Consider the following 13,146-nt stretch of genomic DNA (forward strand, 5'->3'; position numbering starts at 1 on the left):
ATCACCCCCCTCCATCCCCCACTCAACTCAGCCCAGCTTACTTACCTGTACATCAGCGTTGCTTTCTTCCTATTGTGCTTGAGATCCCCAGCCATAATCTTTCCGTCTCAACCACAGCCAGTTACAGCTCCTTTCTGCTGCTTCAGATAAGATCTTTACTGTGCGACGCAACTCTTGGCCACTGAACCCGACATCTCTGAGAAACTTGGTTGTAGAGTGTGCCACGAATCCATGGCAACCCACCTCCACTGAGTAAACCTGGACTCTCCATCCTTGCTTTTCCGCTTCAGCAGCTAGTTGAGCATACCGAAGTTTCTTCCTCTCATACGCCTCATCCACAGCATCCTCCCATGGCACTGTTAACTCTACCATATGAACAAGGCGTGCTGATCCAGACCACAAGAAAATATCTGGTCAAAGGTTAGTGGTGGCAATTTTAAGTGGAAAAATAAGCCGTTGACCAACATCTGCCGCCATTTTCCAGTCTCTAGCAGCTTCCAGTTGTCCTGAGCGAGGCTTGCTTTTAATACCTTTTCTTGGTGGTTGCTTTCTTGGACAGAGGAATATTGTCTTTTGTGTGTAATGCTTTGATAGAACTGGTGTCAACTTATGGATCAGGTTACGCTTGTCTTCCAATGCTAAGGCCAGACATCGCAACACCTGGTCATGGCACCAAGTAAACTGCCCTTGGCTAACACCCACCTTACATCCTGTCAAAATGTACCTTAATGTTGGAGGTAATGAACACAAAAGACATGAGGGATACTCACCCACCCAAAGGTTTAGGTTCTGTGGTGATGGCAGAACATTATATGTTGTGTATATGTTCTTATGAGGAAACTGATCCTGCTCTGTTCCATTGTCCATAGGTCTTGCCAGCCGATCTTCCATTGTTCCACACTCTCCCATCTCATCCATTCTCCCTGCTTGGCCTGGGAAATGGCCTTTACACACCTGATCCTCTCCTCCTGCTTTTGCACCTCGTTGACTACCAGCTTCCTCCGTTGAACTGGGGTTGCCAGTATTCCTTTACCATAAAGTCCCACTCTGCTGAGTCAGCGTGGAATTCTCAACCATTTCCTGACGTATGAACTGATTAAAGCTTCCAACTTCTCAACTGTTATCAAGGAAAACTCATACACAGTCAGTAGCCACAGCAGTCTGGCAGTAGACCAAACTGTAACCACCAGAGTTTTAGTTTGCCTGGTAAAGTGCTGCTGTCTATGCTCTTCAACCCTTTCACTGCTTGTTGTGAACTTTTCCCACACGAACTATGTCCTTTAGATCCCCGTCGTACCATCTTCCAAGACTTTTCACTGGCTTCTCAGACACTGTTGGTATTGCTTCACCGTTAATGTAGAACCTTTTATCTACTACTTTACCTTTAATTATAGAGATGCTCCTTGATTTCGTGGGCTTGAATTGCATTCATGCCCTTTCAATGTTATTGGTTAATTTGCCCAATAATCAATTAGTGCAGCCTAATGTTGTAGTCATGGTTGTCATGTCATCCATGTACGCTCAAATTGGTGGTAGTCGCATTCCAGAAGCCAAGCGCTCTCCTCCCACTACCCACTTTGATTCCCTAATAATTACTTCCATTGCCATGGTAAAAGCCAGTGGAGAAATTGTACATCCTGCCATTATTCCAACTTCTAGGCATTGCCATGTAGTGCTAAATTCTGAAGTTGATAAACTAAATTGCAAATCTCCAAAGTAGGCTTTCACTGAATTTGTTATTGTCATTGGTACGTTGAAAAAATTAAAAGCTGCCCAAAGAAGTTCATGTGGCACTGAACCATATGCATTAGCCAAATCCAGGAATGTCACGTGGAGCTCCTTCCTCTCCTTTTTTGCTTATTGAATTTGTTGCCAGATTACGCTGATGTGTTCTAAGCATCCTAGGAAACCTGGAATGCCTGCTTTTTGTACTGAAGTGTCAATGAATCAGTTTTTTAATAGGTAGGTTTACAATCTCTGAGCAATAATGCTGAAGAAAATCTTGCCTTCTACGTTTAATCGGGAAATAGGACGAAACTGACTGATGTAGAATCTTTTTCTTTTGGTATAAAGACACCACCTGCTCAGCGCCATGCTCTTGGTACAACCTGTTTTTCCCATGCCACTTTCATCAATTTCCACAGGATTCGTAGAACTCCAGAAACACTCTTGTACACTCTGTATGGAACTCTACTAGGCCCTGGAGATGATGACGCCCTTGCCTTTTTCACAGCTTGCTCTACTTCTTTCCACTTAGGTACACAGTCCTCCGTTTGCTATTCAGGTGGATTGATAGGTGGGATGTCTGAAGGAATTGACATAGGCTCCTGTATTTTTTAATCTGTATGTGTTTCCTCCAAATATCTCTCCAGCTCAAACTTAGATGATTTTAGTGTGACATTTTTCTCACTGGTGAATATTTTCTTTACACATTTGAATGGATCTTTATAAAAGTTATTTCTCTCGTGCTCTGTTTCCGTAGGCACTCAGCTCTGCGCAATGTTGCAAGCTGGTCTTTTATTACCCTTTGTAACAGATTGAGTACCTCCTTCTGACTTTGTTCTGCTCTTCTCCATTGCTTCTTCAACTGCCTCCTTTCTCTAACTAAAAGTTCAATCTCCTGCTGCCATCTATACTTTCCAGGAATAGTTTGTACTTTTTCCTTCCTTTTTTCAACTCCCAACCTCTCGCTTCCATATGCTTAGATGATGTCCCCAACTTTATCCAGCTTCTTTTCAACTGTTCCACGTAACCTTTCCAAAGTAAAACAGTCATTACTGTGTCCTCCAGGCTTGTGCCCATTGAGGTTCTTTTCTCTCTTACGCTGGTTCATTTGACCGGGTTCGCAATGATCATTAGGTCACTACTTATATCCTCATCATGTCTATGACAGGAGTGCTGATATCCTGTGAACTGTGGTTTGCTTCCTGTCGCTGGATTTCATTCGACTAACTTGACTGTCAGAGTCTTCTGTTTGAGATGTGTGGAGTAGGTATGTACGGTATTGTATTGCCAAATAGATAGATGTATACACACTACACTGGTGGTCATATTTAAGTACAGTTATCAGGTAGCTGCAGGGGGGCATTGAGAGAAGTTTGTGTAATTAATTGATTGTGAAGACATGTTTAATTGGATCCAATGAACACATTTCCTCAGTGTTTACCGCCAGCTAAAATGATAATGAATTGGACTCTAGATAGTTAGTTATAATACTGCATTAAATACTTTTGACTGATGGCCCAATAAAAATAATTGTTTTAGTTTGTCTTCCAAATAAATAATGTGGCTGTAGGTTGCTAACCAATGGATTTTTGTGTGGTTTGTAGATTTATTACAAACCTGTCAATACTGGTCTTGGCTACCATACTTGAATTTTAAAATAGACCAGGGCCAAAGTTCTGCATTTCTAATTCAGGCAGACCCAGATTAAACTTTTGCATTTACTTCTACAAATGAACATTTGGCATTTGTGTTATGTGTGTGATCTATGGAAACTGTATTTTCCAAACAGTACATGAGGTGTATGTTTTATTTGATAATGATGAAATCCCCTGCACAAGGGATATAGCAGAGACCGTCCTACATAACTTTTGAGTTGCACCTGCTCTTATTGGCATAAGTGGAAACATGGGTGTTGAATAAAGGCAGCTCACCAAACCCACAGAACTTCAACATGGTGCCCTCCTGTTTTGTAAATCACTGGCAGTGTTCTGTCATTAAAACAGCTCTACATGCTTTATTTTGTATTATGACATGTCCAAGTTAAAAAAACAGATGTTTAATTGTGCATTTTTTCCATGACGTGACCTTCTAATTCCAAAAAAAAAAAGAAATCAAAACGTGTCCAAGAGTTATTTGGCTTAAATGCATGGTTTAGCCTTTTCTGTAATCTAATTTTAACTGCAAGAAACATTTTTACTACCATAGCAAATTTTCAGTATAAATGTCTATACAGGGTGATAACACAATCTTTAGTACTGTACCTATATAGTAAACATACTACTCACATATATGTTGTGATATTGAACTTAACCTTCTACCAGCAACGAATGACACTAACTTTCTTTCCATGACCCAAGAACATAATTTGAGGAGTAGGATTCTACAGAACAACAGTTGAGATGCTAGTTACAGTTAACTTTTTCCTGTAATAACAGTACAACTATATACATGCATCTTTTAATTAGGTCGGAATGTTTTGTATCATATTGTTTTGGCAACTGTAGGTGATTTAAGCATGTAAGAGTGCCCTGCAATGTCTAATGCTAGAACCGATACTAAACTTACTCAACAGTGTAATTGTTTTATTTATTCAAACATGTTCTATGACCTAGTGTACACTTTTAGAGTTCAGAATGGTCCTAAACTATGTATTTCACAGTTCTGTGTAATTTCACAGTTGAACTGCAATAACCTTTAACCTTCACATTCTTGCAAAGTCTATGTTGCTCTGTGACAGGGGTCTTCCTCTTGTAATGCGTGTGGGTCGCCGCTGTTCAAGCACACAGAGAGACAGACGTGGTGTTGATGTTGAAAACAACAGCACAGGCGCGCAGGTTTTATTAACAAAAATAGAAAACGAAAGTAAAATAAAAGGTGGTCATGTGGCGTTACCAGCGATGGTACTAGTACATCAAGCTGCACAAAAAGTGCAAACTAAAACAATACCACAAACTATAAATCAAAGGTGCCGTGAAAACGGCAGGCCTTGCAGCAGCCCTGATCACAGTGATCGCCATGCTTTTATACTGACACTCCGCTGAGACACGCCCACCCGCCTGCTGGAACCGCTGATTGCTTTCAGCTGCTGCTCCATGCAGACAGGTAATCGTCCCCAGCGGAGCGCCACAGCCGCTAAACAATTAAATCAATATTAACAATTAACACAAAAACATACAATAAACTACGTATTTCCATGTGCAATGCTTACGCTTACGCTTACGCCACATGCTCATTGACATTTCATTTAGTATCCACGTTAGTGTGTCTGGCTCTATTCTAACTAACATATAGCAGATCTGGAGGTCAGCAACAATCTCAGAGTTCTGTACATCTTTAAAAGGTTGATTTGTTCCCTTCCTAGTCAGTGAAAGCTAAATGTGGGTTGATTTGAAATGGAAAGTGTCTCGTTTGCAGTCCAGTTTGGTGGGTTGCAGTCTTCGATTAATCAACTTTATACAGAAACATGGTTTTGAAGGTATTTGTTAGATGTAAGCAACCCCCATCACTCACCCGCAACACAATATGCAGCATTGTAGATGCAATTCAATAGCAGAAGTCCTTCTCCCACACACAGTTCTGAAGCATATTTCAAACAATGCAAGCACAGTCAGTCCACCTTAATCTGATTATACAATCACGCTCAGCAGGGAACCATGCTGTGCAAATGCTGAGAAATTACTTTGTGGGCAAAAGCAATTTGACAAATATAGGCGGAGAAAAATTATCAAGGAAGAAATAGTCTTGATTTTTTTTTTTAGTTGTGGTGCTACCATATAGATTTTTTTTCTAATCTACAAAGCACAATGAATCTTGATGACACTGCAGATTTAAGAAGGCTGAGAGTAAAAAAGTTTTGGGGTTTTTTTGTTGTTTTTTTTAGGTTTTTTTTTTTCGTGTGAAACTTCAAATGCTTTTAGCAGTTCCAAAGAGTTAATTTCCAAATGACATTTTCATTCTCATTACTGGCATTATAAATCATGTTCCCATTAATAGCAACCACTGTTATTATTTTGCAGAGAGTGTACAATAGATCTAGCACTCTGAATGTCAATGACAAAACATTTAAACCACCACACATTCTATAAAAACAGATTAAATATGCTAATGTCAGCTTTTCGTCTGTTTTGTATTTGGATTTCATAACTTGTAATATGTTCATAAGTGTTTGGTGGCTACCTCTAATCATGTGGAGAGTCTATTTTCTCTTGCACTGTTTATACGATAGACCCTACTAGATTCTGTCTCAGGCCTCATACAACAAAGAGAGGTACGCTTTCAACATAAGAACATAAGAACATTTATGAATGAAAAGATTCTGTTCAGCCAATTTCAGCCTGTCCTGTTCCCAGTAGCTGATTGATCTCAAAACTTTGTCAAATTGGGTCTTAAAGGATTGAAGTGATTCTGCCTCAACCGCATGACTGTAGCCCATTCCATACCCTCACCACTGTTTTTGTGAAGATGTGCCTTCTTCCCTCTGCCCTAAATAAATCTCCACTTAACTTCCAACTGTGTTTTCTGGTCCTGATTTCTGTACTGCATTTAAAGTATTGGTTATGGTAACTATGTCAGCTTTTTGAAGTTTTAAAGACTTCAATCATGTCCCCCCTAATTCTTATTTAGAGGTAGCCACAGAACACTTCTAAACATATACTGTTAGTTTACAAACTGGATTTAATGTTGGCTCTCACAGGGTTAAATGAATAGCTCAAGATTAAAGCTCCTTCAGACAACCTCTTCCAGCCACTTACAGCAGTTCCCAGACTCCCTTCATCTTTCTTCAGTATGAGCCTTATTCCTTCTGCTGTCTCTTCTTAGCTGTGTTGTTAGTGATAGATTCTCAGCCGCTCCTTGTTCCAGGCTGGCATGCAGTCAAATCCCTACTAATAGGTATCTCATGGTACAGAACAGGCAAAGAACATTAATTAACAGAAAGAGAAGAGGGGGGACTCAAGTTAACAAATAGCTGCAATTCTGCCATGGGAATATGTTTCCTTTTGAGAGGGTGCTTTAAACAAAAACTACAGCAAGGCTGTAAAATATGTTAATAATGTTTAACCATAAGCTTTGCCTATTTCTTAACCCAACAAGGAGCGAGAAACATATTGTAAACCCTTTTGTTTATTTACGTAGCAAATGTTAACAAACTACTCTCTGGAACTTCCCTCAGTCGTTGTTCTGGGCAGCAGATTTCTCACAATCTTGACATGCAGATATGGAGTCTAGATAAACCTGTCACCGCTTTTATACCTGGCCACAGGCACTTGCATTGCCGAGTGAGGAAAAAAGTAAACTAATCAAAACAGTTCTGTTGCTGAACGCAGTCCAGTATTTTGTGTCTGTTTTTCTCACACAAGAAAGAATAACTAGTATACTACACTGTTCACCAAAGCACATCCTTAAAACATCCAGTATCTTGCTGATGAGAAGGTGAACACACAAACCGCCATGCTGTTAAAGTATGTAACAACAGATCGGCACAGCATAATGCCTTCTGTTTGTTCACAGATTGTACCACATGACTGTGAATTTGTTTTTAATTCATGTGTTTAGCAATGAAAATGCTTTCTCATTAGACTAAGGCTAAGGGTGGTATGTTAAAAATGTAACTGATCCTGCGAGTGGGAGGCTTTTGCCTGCCGTCGCAGCATAGGACCTCTAATGATTTGTAGCCCGTGACTAAGTAACTTCTCCATCACAGCTATACGCATCCCTTATAAAAGTTTATAATGGTATTTTGCAGTGTTCCTATTATTTTCCCATTGTTATACTATGCATGTACCAGAGTTATCCTGAACATTGTAATGTGACTTTATAGTACCCACCTTGAGCATATACTGGAATTAGCCAGCATTTTGCAGGGTCTATTAAAATCAACACCTGAAAGAGGAAGCGTGCCAACAGTGCTTGAAAGATTCTTTGGGTGCACTTTTAATTTGGCCCTTGCTGCCAGTCGGGAATTTGCTATGAAGCCCTGCTTGGTACCGCAAGGGGTACTGACCACGTCAGAGTTCACTGACTACATTTGGAGAACAGCTGATCTAATACTAGGAGGCTCTTGTTTTCTTAGCACAGTGTTTCACAGCCCTTCTATTAACTAGGCCCTGTCAAGCAGTCTGCTGACCTTGTTAAAACAAATACACCCCACCCGTCTGATGCACAAAGCTGACTGCAGTACACCCTTGTATTCTTACCTAGATTTATATGTGGCTTGTAATCAGAAAGCGCAACCCTGATGGAGTCATTCAGATGCTCGTCACTCAGGCGGGTTCGAAATTTTGATTTGATAAAGTTTTTTTATTTTATTTTTTTTCCGAAAAGGCAGATTCAAATAGATAAATGGAACCAAATAAGGATGGCACTTTATTGCTGCTGTGCAGAGAATTCTGTACTTGTCCACTAAAGTCCAGAAGTCAGACACTAGGTATCTTGCTTTCAACTGAATGTCGTTTTGAAGATAAAGAATCTCCATTTCCAGTTCAACACAATCCAGATTAAACAATGACCCCACTTGTTCAGAAATGTCACCTACATCCACATCCATAAAGCTGCTGAAAATCATGAAATCTGTTGTTAAGTTCTTGCCTAAGTTTCGTCACGCGATCACAATATTTACTGGGTCTGGTCAAGAGATTGCAGTATTTACTGTGGTCCAAAAGTTCTGCATGGCTTCATTACCTTCCAAGTTTGTTGCAGCTGTGCACCCAATAATGCAACTTTATATCAAGTAGTTGTCAGGTCCAACGTTTAAACCACTGTTGAGCTCCCACCGCTGGGCATTTTCACAGTGCGGTACCGCTAGTCTGCACCTGGACACACAGGAGCGGTATGCACTACACGGTACAGTAGTTGTCACTGTAGGCTATGTATTCGAATGTAAATTTACATATATGGCCAAAAATGGTGCATCATGTAGTAGAATATTAGGATGCAGACATCATTTAAAAAAAACAAACCTATATGAACATAATTTTGATATTTTATTTACCATCATGCAATCTAAGAAACTACAAAATGGTGTCTCAGATGTGTATCGGAAACTACAGCTGGTCATGCTCATTCAACAGACTCCAGTGCAATTAAATCAAGTGATTGTTGTCAACAAAGCACATGTGGTTACTTATAGTTCATCTGCAGTTGCTACAGTTTTCAGCAGGGTGACCAACAATGTTTAGCAGTGATTAAGACTAGTTAATGTAAAAATCTAATGCATCTCTACTTTTTGGTCCCTTCTAGCCTGGGTCAGACTGCAAAATTGATGACTCGTAATCAAGCAATTGGATCCTTATTATTAGGTTTATTTACAAAGTTACAGAATGTTTGATAATGAAGATACTCCCAGTCCACCAGCTCCTTTTTCAGTCAGGGGATCTGTGTGGAATTCTGCCCTCTTTCTGAACATAAATCCTACAAAAGATTCCTTTGAAATTCCAAGATTCCAAAGGAACTTATCATTGCAACATCAGAGAAAAATGTAGGCTGAATGGTTTAATGTAATGTCCCATTGAGCCCCTCCATAAATCAACCGTAATCCATTTTCAGGAGGAGTATGTTTGTGTACAACAGTTTTCAAACTGTTTATCAGCAGCCTGCAGCTCTTGTTTTGTAAGTTAAACTGTGTTTCTAAGCTGTATGGCATTACCTAAATTGCTTAGCGTTCACAAGTCCCAGTCATAAAGACACAAGTCAAGGCCTGCTCCAGTTTAAGCAGATTTCCTGTGATTTTGTTGAGGTTTTTGTGCATGCATAACCTCATTATTCACAAATTATGTTTTTCATAATTGCTTTTTTGTTGTACATCATTAAATAAACTTAAGCATATTGGCGATTTGATAACAAAATGTCATTAATATCATGGTGTCTGGTTTTAAACTCAAATCAAGACAGCGTGTTCAAAGTACCCAAGCATAAAGTATAAAAAAGAATGCAGGAAAAACAAAAAACACATTACAACAAACATATACTCAGGAGTGTATCTGCTATGCTCTTAAGTTTAAGGAACTACAATTACACATATTTAAACTGCAAATCCTTTGAATTTGTCCAAATGGGATTATTTATTTTTATTTTTTTTTTTCTACTGAAACAGCGCTCACGCGCACTTTTAATAAACACAAAATGAAATAAACACAAAACAAACACCTAGCTCCTATTTGGAGCACTCACTAAACATAAACAGGAACCTAACTATCACGCAGGACGGCTAAACCGTTTACCTAAACATTCAAAAACCACACCCGCACACAATATCTCGATATGACTGCTCACTCACACAGTCGGGCTCTTCTCTCAGCAGCAGCCTGGTACAGACTGGCTGCCTCTCTTAAATACCCTGCACCTGGCTCTAATTTACAATTACCACCAGGTGCAGGGGATTACTAAACAATAAAACAATTACACAATTAAACCCCATAACACCCAAATGTGCATTCTCACAAGGTTTTTAGCAGGGAAGGATTTTAACCCCCTCCCTGCTATCTCACACATCCTCCCCCCAAGTGTGAAACACTGATAGGCCATACCAAGGCCACCCCCTCCCCTAAAACACAACCACCCACCCTCAAGTCCAGAAATGTCCATTTCCGCCCTCTTCCACGGGCGGGCTTGAGGGTGGGTCGAACCTTCCGGCACCTCCGGGAAGGGAGCTTGAACCGACGACAAGGGACCCCACCGGGATGACATGGCCGACCAAAGCGATGACCCGGGAACAGGAGGATGCAGCAGTGGACAGAGATCTTCCACTGGGGACCAGCGCAGCGATGTCCAATCACCCAGGGGAAGCGAAGCAGCGGACAGGGGGAGCACCAGCGACGTCTGGCAGCAGCCCAGCGACGTCTGGGTGCTCGGGAAGAGCGGAGCAGGGAACCAGGGGAAAAGCTGTGGCCAATGCTGCAGATTCCTGGGCTCCAGGTCCTCAAATGGGATTAGTAGTAGTGCTGGTATGAATAGTACATTTCTGCCAAATCCGTTTGTAAATATGAGCAGTGATTTCTGATCTGCAATGAAATGAATAGTAGTCACATGTTTCTAGCAGTTGAACAGTCACTACTATATTTCTGAATCTTCAGTTGCTACAAGCAAACTACAGTATATACAATACTTAATATAAAGAAAAAACAAGGTTGTTGCATCTGGTTAACTGCAGTATTGAAAAAAAAGAAAAAGTTTGTTTGCAAAACAGGTAACCAAGACTCAATTCACCTGGACAAATGAGGGATATTATGGTATGCTTGATTTGCATTGAATTGTGATTCTAGTACTTATCATAATGCTGTTTTTACCATCTTGAAACAAGCCACATTACATCAAAGAAGGGAATTCAGCTGGATTAAATTAGTATTCAACAGGAGTTAATGTCTCCTCATTTGTCTAGACATTTGGCACAGGACTGTGATTTGTAGTTTTCAAGAGTGTGCTTCATGTCCTTAAGAATGCAGAAAATAAGCAAGATATGATTTTCCTTCTTGCCATTCAAAGTTGGAATCCGCTTTGAAGTGAGAAATACTAGTTTCTTTTGAGAAAATTCTAAAAAGTAGTTGTTTTACCGTAACATTGTTTTACAGGTACTTCTGGATTTGTTGTCAACTTCTGCCTTGAGATTACATGTACTGCAATTTTCATAAGATAATGCATACCCTTTTACAGATTTTAGGAGTGTTGCGGCTGGCTATTCACATGATACATGTTATAAACCATGCACTCGGTATTCATGAGTGCAAGTTACATAGGTATCATAATAATCACAACCTACATGACTTGAATCCTTTTATTCTTGCAGCTATCAGCAAAGGCTGATGTCACAGTGAAGCATTTATTTATGTTTGAATACAGCTTTTTAAATTGGGATTGTCTGACTTTATAACAAGAAATGACAGCGCTGGTATAGCCCAACTGAATTATTTGTAATTGGTGAAAAATGCTACCTGAGATTTTAAAGTTCCACTGACTATATAGGATTATAGTGATTATATTTTTTATTCATAAACATCATAATGGATACCAGCTTCAACAACACATTGAACACTGGTAAATAAAGCTTAGACTGAAGAAGGAAAAAGGAAACATAGCGTCTTGGACGGATTCTCTGCAGCTTAGTGGTTCACATTTATCTGTTGGAATTTCCAGGCTGGGAACATTCTGTAAATGAGCAGCACCGTGGCCAGGTTTTAGGTTTTCATAACTCAGTAGCTGCCACTCAGTAGGCTTGTACAGTTTTAGTTATGTTTATTTTCTCTTCACCAGGTGAGTTGCGAGATAGTTGAACATGTATTTTGAGACCCAATCTATCTGATAAAGATGCTGAGATGTTGTTGGAGGGGCCAGGGCCTTTAGTTGCTACAGTATGCTTCCTGCTTTTGGAACTTTGGTACAGTCAAATCTTTTAAATCAAATTTAAAAACATATTTGTTTGCATTAGCTTACACATATAGCTAGATTGATTGGCCAGTGGCCTTTTTATTTTTTATTTTATAGAGTTTTTATTGCAAAGCGCCCTGGGATTTTCCACATGAAGAGCGCAGTATAAAAGCAAATTGTATTGTGTTGTATGTAGAAATATATTTATACTTAGCAGCAACATTTGCAGAAAACCATCAAAGAGCATGTGGGTGTCGTAATTTTAATGAACATAAGAACATAAGAAAGTTTCCAAATGAGAGGAGGCCATTCGGCCCATCTTGCTCGTTTGGTTGTTAGTAGCTTATTGATCCCAAAATCTCATCAAGCAACTTCTTGAAGGATCCCAGGGTGTCAGCTTCAACAACACTACTGGGGAGTTGATTCCAGACCCTCACAATTCTCTGTGTAAAAAAGTCCCTCCTATTTCCTGTTCTGAATGCCCCTTTGTCTAATCTCCATTTGTGACCCCTAGTCAGGCTGAAAAAGTCTCTTGGGTCGACACTGTCAATACCTTTTAGAATTTTGAATGCTTGAATTAGGTCGCCACGTAGGCTTCTTTCTTCAAGACTGAACAGATTCAATTATTTTAGCCTGTCTGCATATGACATGCCTTTTAAGCCCGGAATAATTCTGGTCGCTCTTCTTTGCACTCTTTCTAGAGCAGCAATATCTTTTTTATAGCGAGGTGACCAGAACTGCACACGATATTCAAGATGAGGTCTTACTAGTGCATTGTACAATTTTAACATTACTTCACTTGATTTAAATTCAACACTTTTCATAATGTATCCAAGCATCTTGTTAGCCTTTTTTATAGCTTCCTCACATTGTCTAGATGAAGACATTTCAACAAAAACTCCTAGGTCTTTTTCATAGATTCCTTCTCCAATTTCAGTATCTCCCATATGATATTTATAATGTACAATTTTATTTCCTGTGTGCAGTACCTTACACTTTTCTCTATTAAATGTCATTTGCCATGTGTCTGCCCAGTTCTGAATCTTGTCTAGATCATTTTGAATG

The 13,146-nt window shown here is 39.7% G+C and overlaps 1 protein-coding gene across 1 annotated transcript in view; it reads left to right on the forward strand.

Annotated features, from left to right (window-relative positions):
• Positions 1-13,146, forward strand: part of LOC121314223 (F-box/LRR-repeat protein 7-like) — a 100,870-nt gene that overhangs the window by 57,701 nt on the left and 30,023 nt on the right. The gene's annotated exons all lie outside the window — the stretch shown is intronic.

This window comes from Polyodon spathula, chromosome 4 (assembly GCF_017654505.1).
Source record: "Polyodon spathula isolate WHYD16114869_AA chromosome 4, ASM1765450v1, whole genome shotgun sequence".
NCBI lineage: Eukaryota > Metazoa > Chordata > Actinopteri > Acipenseriformes > Polyodontidae > Polyodon > Polyodon spathula.